The sequence below is a fragment of the Belonocnema kinseyi genome, chromosome 2, assembly GCF_010883055.1.
Source record: "Belonocnema kinseyi isolate 2016_QV_RU_SX_M_011 chromosome 2, B_treatae_v1, whole genome shotgun sequence".
NCBI lineage: Eukaryota > Metazoa > Arthropoda > Insecta > Hymenoptera > Cynipidae > Belonocnema > Belonocnema kinseyi.
Genome location: NC_046658.1, coordinates 152,543,471 through 152,551,421, shown reverse-complemented (window position 1 = coordinate 152,551,421; position 7,951 = coordinate 152,543,471). Strand labels below are relative to the sequence as shown.

Genomic DNA, 7,951 nt, shown 5'->3' with positions numbered 1-7,951 from the left:
TAGCACGAGAATTCTGGATCAATCTGAAAAATCTCTATCCCATCCACACACTACTCCTTTCCCCTGCCGAGCGAGTCACGCCTACCCCGAAAGGGAAATGGCGCAATGGTGTAATAATAATAATAATAATAATAAATGTGCTGTGGTTTGGTTCTTGGAGGTTTTTAGAGGTTTTTGAATTTCTAGAGGCGATTTTGTGGTTAAATCACATGAAAAAACTAAAAAAACAATCTTTTGTTGAAAGTATTAGAGGTGGTTTTTGAGTGCTTATTAACGTTATTGTTTTTGTCAAAAACATTATTTCAAATTTCGATAAGGTGACCTGTTTGGCTATTTTCAATCAAAATAATATATACTTGTTTTCCATGCACATTTGGGGGTCTTCGAAAAAATCCTTACTGATAGTTTTCGTCCTTCAGAACAGTCTTCGAATTAATTGTACAAATGTGTTTTTTTGTGCATGTCATAAAAGTTATACTGGATTACACTTTTGATATTCATCAATTATATTTCCTGAGTAGACTTAAAAAGTCATCCTAAAAAGCTGAATTATCGACAAAAGGTTTTTTTAAATATCAAAACCAAGGTATTTCAAAAAATTTTGATTTTGAGAACTGAAATTACTTTTTTTAACATTTTGCATTTATTGAGCTTTTGAATAAGCAGAAACTTGGACCTCGTCAGTTTGTTTGCAAAAATATTTCTAAATTTGTAGGCCTTCAAACATATTCACAGTTGATTCATTTATTTAATACAATATTTGTAGTTTTCATTCGATTTTAAATAAAATGATTACTTCATTTAGGAAGAAGTGAAGTTATTATCAATTAATAATTTAAGAGATAAGAATCAAATCCATTTAATTAGCTTTAAATCAAATTTTATGAGGAATATTTAATTAAACGTGAAGAACATAGAAACGTTATGAATACATAAAGGAAGAAAAGAAGTTGCTTCTAAAAAGAATTCATTGAAAATTATACTAATATTTTTCTTGAGTTCAAACATGAAGCGTGCAGGCTCAATCATGGTGAAGTATATAAGATGTGTAAATTTCTCAATTTTGACGCTTTAAAGGAAAATAACTTGTAAATACATGACCTCTGATGGAGGTGCTATAGCCTGTTTACATGTTTCATAATAAGCTTATTATTGTTTGAATAGAGTTTAAAATGTTGTACAAACGCCTTTTTTCAGTAAACTTCTCTAGTTATCACTATTCTAGGTTTTATGAAAATTTAAAATTAATACATATGAAATTTTAGTTTTGAGTCAATTTTTGTAATTTTATAAAATTTGAAAAAATCCGTCGAATAATTTGAGTTATCTTAAAAGATAAGAAAATGCATCTCTTTCAGCAGCAGTTTTTTCTTTTTCGAAAATTCCTATCTGAGTAGAAAATTTAACAATATTGTTAAAAACTTACATTTATTGGTTTAAAAATCTGTTCCTAATTCTGTGGCTGCAACTTTTAAAGGAAAGAACAAATACTAAGGTGCACGAAAGTTTGATATTAATATTAGTTTTACATTTTTATTTGAATATTTCTCAAGTAAAAAAGTTATTGTTTTTGTTTTCCAATGTTCTTAAATAATAAATGATATTGTATTATTATGTATTTACCCATCGAATTAAGGAAAGCTGCACAAATGCGAAATAAAGTACCGACTGTAAATTTCATTTTTCTGAAAGTAGATGACTTTATATAATGATAATTTACGTAGAAAATAATTTTTACGAGATGTTTCTGTACATGCTCCAGCGACAAACAACTATCAAAGTGTTATTTGAATTGCCTAATGACCCTATCTTACTCAGCTTGAAAAGTTAGAGACTGGAAAACACAATCTTATTTATTTAAGAGTATACTTTCTTGTAGATAAACTGCTTGATTTCCTTGAATATATGTATGTCATGAAACAACGTAATAGATCTTTATAGCTGCAGCTTTATCTCTTACATGGCTCTTATTATTGCACGTATAATGAACATGTAGTAAATAGGGTTGTTTCCAAAGTCAGATGTTATTTTTCCAATACCCAACAAACACGTTCTATAAATGTCCGAGATCAAAAAAAGAATTGTGTTCTATAACAGTTGTTACGAGATAGTAAAAGAACGATTCTAGAACATACAATGTGTCAAAAATTGTGACAGAACTGTTGTTGGACTATGTGACAGCACTGTTCTGTAACAGTTCCTATAGAACTGTTATAAAACAAACTGATCACAAACGTTCTATAATATTTGTTTAAAGTTTTTTCTATAACTGTGCCGTAAGAGTGTTATATCGAATTTCTAGAACCGTGTTGCAAGTGTGTTCTAGGACGAATGAGGAACAAACATTAATAACTGCTCCAGAACACTTGTTACGTAATTGCTCTCGAACTGACCAATCACAGACGTTCTGTAAGATTTGTCCCAAGTTTGCTCTAGAAATGCGCCGTAATAGTGTTATATCGAAGTTCTAGAAGCAGGTTACAAGTGCGGTCTAGAACAATTCAGGGACAAAGATTAATGACTATTCCAAAAAAGTTGTTACGTAATTGTTTGAAAACTGACGAATCACAGACGTTCTGTAAAATTTGATCCAAGCTTTTTCTAGAACTGTGCCGCAATAGTGAATATCGAAGTTCTTGAATCCTTTTACAAATGTGTTTTAGAATGAATCAAGAACAAGAATTAAGACTTGTTACTGAACAGTTCTGGCACTAAAGTTCTAGCGTTCATGTTCAAGCACTAATGACGAATCACAGACAATCTTTAATATTGTCTATATTATTATTATCATTGACTTTATATCTTCCTTGCGCCGTCCGAATGTTACTACGACGTTCTGTAGAAAACTGTTACATTAAACCTTAATGGACCCCATGGCGTCGTTATTGCCCTGACCATCTATATTGAAATTTAGGAAGTTCATTCTACTTCAGTTTTTAATTCGTTCTTCAATGTCTTAAAATAAAAAAAAATCATTTAACAAGTAAAATTATCCAATGACAAGACACTTAAGGCAATGCTCAACAAATTTTCACTACCGTGTTGTTTTTCCAGATAAAATTTGTTAATTTATTAATTTATAATTTGACGTATCCGAAAGACATTTTGGGGCATTTTTCGACACTTTAAATTTATTTCAACACATTCATAATAATTTGGCTAAAAGCTACCTTGAGAAAAGTAAGAAAGAAAAAGAAAAATTTTTTTAAAAAAGTAAGTGCCGAGAAATAATGGAGTTTTGACGAAACACAATTTTGACATTTTGCCTCCAGTATTTTATATATTTTGCCGCTCTTAGGTTAGCTCTAATCCAAGTTATTTTGAACTTCAAGAAAAATTGGTGAAATATCGAAAAATACCCTTAATTTAGTTCGGATTCCTGGCGTTCTAAATCTATCTACTCCAATTATCATCTAAACATTGTCGGCTGATTAGCTATTAACTTTTTTTTGAAAAGCATGTTAAAATAAAGTACGAAAAGTTGTCTCGCAATCACAATACTTTAAGTTATAATTTAAACGTATGATGTAGCTTTTTCAGTCTTTGTAAGGACAGAATGCTTTTCTTTCCACAACGATGCGAACAAAGTTATGGGGCATTTGGCGATATTCTTAAATTATTTCGACATACTCAAAATCATTTGGCTAAAAACTATGCTAAAAAAATGAATAAGGAAAAATGTGAGTTATTAAAGTAATTACATAGAAATAATGGACTTTTGATGACACACCATTTTGAAATTTTCCCTCTAATATTTTTCTATTACTTGCCACACTTAGGTTAGTTTAAACCGAAGGTATTTTGAAGTTTAAAAAATATTTGTAAAACATAAAAAGATACCCATAATTTCGTTTGGATTCTTGGCTTTCTAGATCTATCTAGTCCAATTACCATCTAATCATTGTCAACTGACTATCTTTCAACTTAGAAAAAAACACGTATAAATAAAGTACGAAAAGTTATTTCGCAATCACAATACTTTATAATTTGAACGTATGATGTAGCTTTTTTAGTCCTTATAAGTACAGAATGCTTTGTTTTCCACAGCAATACAAACGAAATTAGGAGGCATTTTTCGATTTTCTTAAATTATTTCTACATATTTAAAATAATTTCGCTAAAGCTTATGCTGAAAAAAATAATAAAGAAAAATTAAAATTAAAAAACCAATTTTATTAATCAATAACATAAATGACAATGTATGTTAAAATAACTTTAAAATGTGCTAAATTTTTTTTTCTTTTTGAATCCTTATATACATTTTCAGTAAAAACCTTTACTTTTACCTCGAATCGTACAAAAATTTATCTCCTTCACCAGGAAAAAAGAACCGATTAAAAAAGAGTCGGTTTGCATTGTGTATCTTTAATTTGCAGATTAAAAGAATGAAAATGTAACCGGTTGGCCACATTTTTAGTCGGTCACCTTTGCGCGGTGCGTTAAATCTGCCATTCCACATTCGTCAAAATACTGATTGAATAGAGTTGAATGAAAGTGACAAACGTGAAATAATTTCTATGATTATTCTACGATTCATTAATGTCCATATGAATGGGTTGAGATTCAATATGAAATGGAGTTTACAAAAGATCACACCCAATGATAAAAATAAGATGCGCACATAGTAATTTTCAATAAGCATGAATCTGCCAATTGTAGGTTATCTCAGGTTGAGTTCAACTGAGTGGAATATGCAGATTAAAATTTAAAAGAATTAATTGTTTCAAATGAAAAGCATGAAGTGACAAATTTGAAAAGGACAATGCTGATTATTGAAAATTTAAAGAAACTAAAATTAAATAATAGTGTAATATATTATAATTGATGCAAAAATTTATTTATAAATTCAATGACCATTTATTTGTCTTTCTCTTTTTACACTGGTTTCAATAGATTATCCTGTACAGCAATAAAATCTACACTTAATTAAGCTCCAGTGACATTCAACTTATTCAGGGCACATGTTAATGGCTGCAGGGAGTTCACGTGTTTTATAACCTACATATTGCAACATTTTCATTTTTCAGTTTCAGTGATAAAGAGTTTTTATAAACATAAACTAAAAGAAAAAATTAAGCTTTTGTAGTGTAAAATTTATAAATAAATTTCCAACATTCTTCGTGATGTGATGCAAATATGTGAAAAAAATGTTCAACAAAATAAAAAAACTTCCTGAAAATAAATAGTCTGCAAATAAAAGTAGACTGCCTGAATGTCAAGATTTTCTTAAAAGCTGCTTATGAAACTATTTTTTAATAATGAATTTAAAATGTCCGTGAAAAAAATTAAGCGGCCGATTAAAAAAGTTTATTTCTCATTTAAACCTCACTCTAACCTATGTGCGGTTATCTAGAATTCCATTACCAGATACGCAATTCATAAAACCTCGAAACCCATTCAAATGCAGGTGAATGATTTCTGTTTCTAGGGTACGCTATTTATTATTATTTATTATGTTAAATAAATATTTATTTTATCCTAGCTTTAATAATTAAGTTCATATATTAATGCGTCTAACATTCATGGTGGTATAAATGATAAATCATGATTCATGGGTAAAAGATTTAGATACAAAAAGATTTAATTTATTATTTGAGGATTTGAATCTTGCCGCCTTGAGCCGTGGTTCAGCCGTAGTGCGCCAGGGAACGCAACGATTTGCCTTTCTCGCAGTTAAAATGAAGGGTCGAGTGGTTATGAGAGGAGCCGAGGCGGCATGAAGCATCCTTACCCGACGTAGGGACCACCGTGATCAACAAGCCACTTCCTTAAGGGCGAGGCCCTTCCACTGCACTACGGTCGAGAGCTGAAACTTGCGAATATTTCGGAGGTATAATTTTTGTTAGTCAGACGGATTATGTCTAGAATAACCCAGGACATAAATGGGGTTAAATAGAATTCCCCGGGATATCATAATGCTTTGAGGATACATAGAACTGTTCCATATTAGATACATAGCAGTTTTAGAATTGTTATATTACTGTTATATAATTGTCCTAGATTTTTCACAATGCAGCTTAGCAAAGTTCTAGATCTGTTGCAGATTTTTATACAAAATTTATAATTTAGTTCTTGAATTGTTCTAGGAATGCTACAGATCATTTTCCATAGCATTCTAGATCTGTTACAGGAATGTTACATGACAATGGTAACCGAGTTCTATAGTTGTTATAGAAATGTTACAGATCGTATGTCAAAACGTTCTAGAACTTTTACAGAATTGTTCTAACGTAGTTAGATATAGTTACTCGCATGTTCGTAACCTATCACTAACCTGTTCTAGAGCATGTTCTTTTGTGTTCTAGAACAGTTACAAATCTGTTCTGTAACCATGTTTCCTGGGTAAATGAATCTTATACTATATAAAATTCTGATTTTTAGAACGCCCATAAAATATTTTTTACATATTTTTTATTATTTTTTATTTGATATTGAAATATGAATTTTCTATTACGATGTCGATTGCAGGCATCCTTTACGTCAAAGGTGTCGGATTTTTCACTAACTACAGCCCATGTGACTGGGCTGTAGTTGGTGTAAACAGAAGTATTTTATGGGCATTATTTCACAAGAAATGAATGATTGCAAAAGAATATTTCAATGCGTGCGCAGCGTCGGAGATTTCTTCAATCGCTCGTCCTGTAAAACTTCACTCTTGCCTAGTAGTTCCCTTTTCTCGGATCGCATCACATATATTTATGGTATGTATAAAGCATTCATTGAAAAAGTGCTTAAATGGAGTCATGTTTACTATACAATTTTTAAATATGTAGGATTTTAAAATGTGTTAATAATTCTACTTAATGCTTTCCTTCAACGTACTACTGACTCTTAATCTAAATATTATAAAAGTGCCATCGTTTGAGATTTAAGTTTGAAAACAGATCCTTTAACGGTTAAAGTGCGAGTCGTTTAACCACGAATTGTTTCAACAATAAGGGATTCTACTTTACGCGTAGAAGGTGCAGTTTGATAATTAAAATGGAACGTACTTTTACAGAAAAATAATTTACGCGCATGCGTAGAATCGCATCACCGCCCTTTAAAAAGGCAGTCGTTTAACCATTAAAGTGCATACTTTAAGCATTAAACTTTATCGTTTAAGAGTGACACGAATCTCCTTTCAAAGTATTCTACTTTGACGATTAAAGGACCAACTTTATCGTTTTGAGGGAATTCCTGAGAGTGTAGTCAGAATTGGCAGCAGACCGTGGCCTAACTTCTTTATCATGAGTTTCATTAGTTTTCATGGTTTTCATCAAAGCCACATCGTCACATGATAGATGATTATGAGAACCTCTGAGTCACGTGACACCCACGTGACATCAATTTGAATAAGTGTTTTACCGCCTTCAATTTTTAATAATTTTTTTCTGTTAAACGACTCAACAGAAAAAAAATTATAACGCACTTTCTATTTGGATTAAACATATGTCTTAAAAATTTATTTTATCTAAAATCGTGAAAAAAAACCCTATTTGTTTTAGCATGAACTGAATAATTCAATTCGAAACCCAAAAATAGTAGACTTTCGATATAAAGGATTAATTTAAGACCAAAAAAGCGAATTTTCAACAAAACGCTTGATTTCCAGGTGGGAAAATGCATTCGAAAGCTCTAAAATTCGGTTTTTAATTGCACAAAGTATTAACATAACTATTCAAAAGTATTATCAAGCAAAGCGACATTTCAAGTCCTTTATATGAAACGGGTAGGAAACGGTGCGCGCTCCAGCGTACTGCTTGTGCAGTATTTATTTTGTTCAAATACCTCTCAATTTTGTAATTTTTAATACTTTTTAGCTAGCATTTAGTGCGATTAATAATAAACAGTATCTAATGGAACAAAAATTATACTTTGCTTCCAAGTGAAATTTTTGGCCTGCACATTGCACGCGAAAAATGGACTGTGACGACGGACTTCTATGAACAGCAGCTTATAAGTCAAAAAT

At 30.9% G+C, this 7,951-nt stretch overlaps 1 pseudogene; it reads left to right on the top strand.

The window, feature by feature from the left end:
• The first annotated feature begins 5,723 nt into the window (after nt 1-5,723).
• On the top strand, nt 5,724-5,865 carry LOC117168590 (annotated as a pseudogene).
• The last annotated feature ends 2,086 nt before the right edge of the window (nt 5,866-7,951 follow it).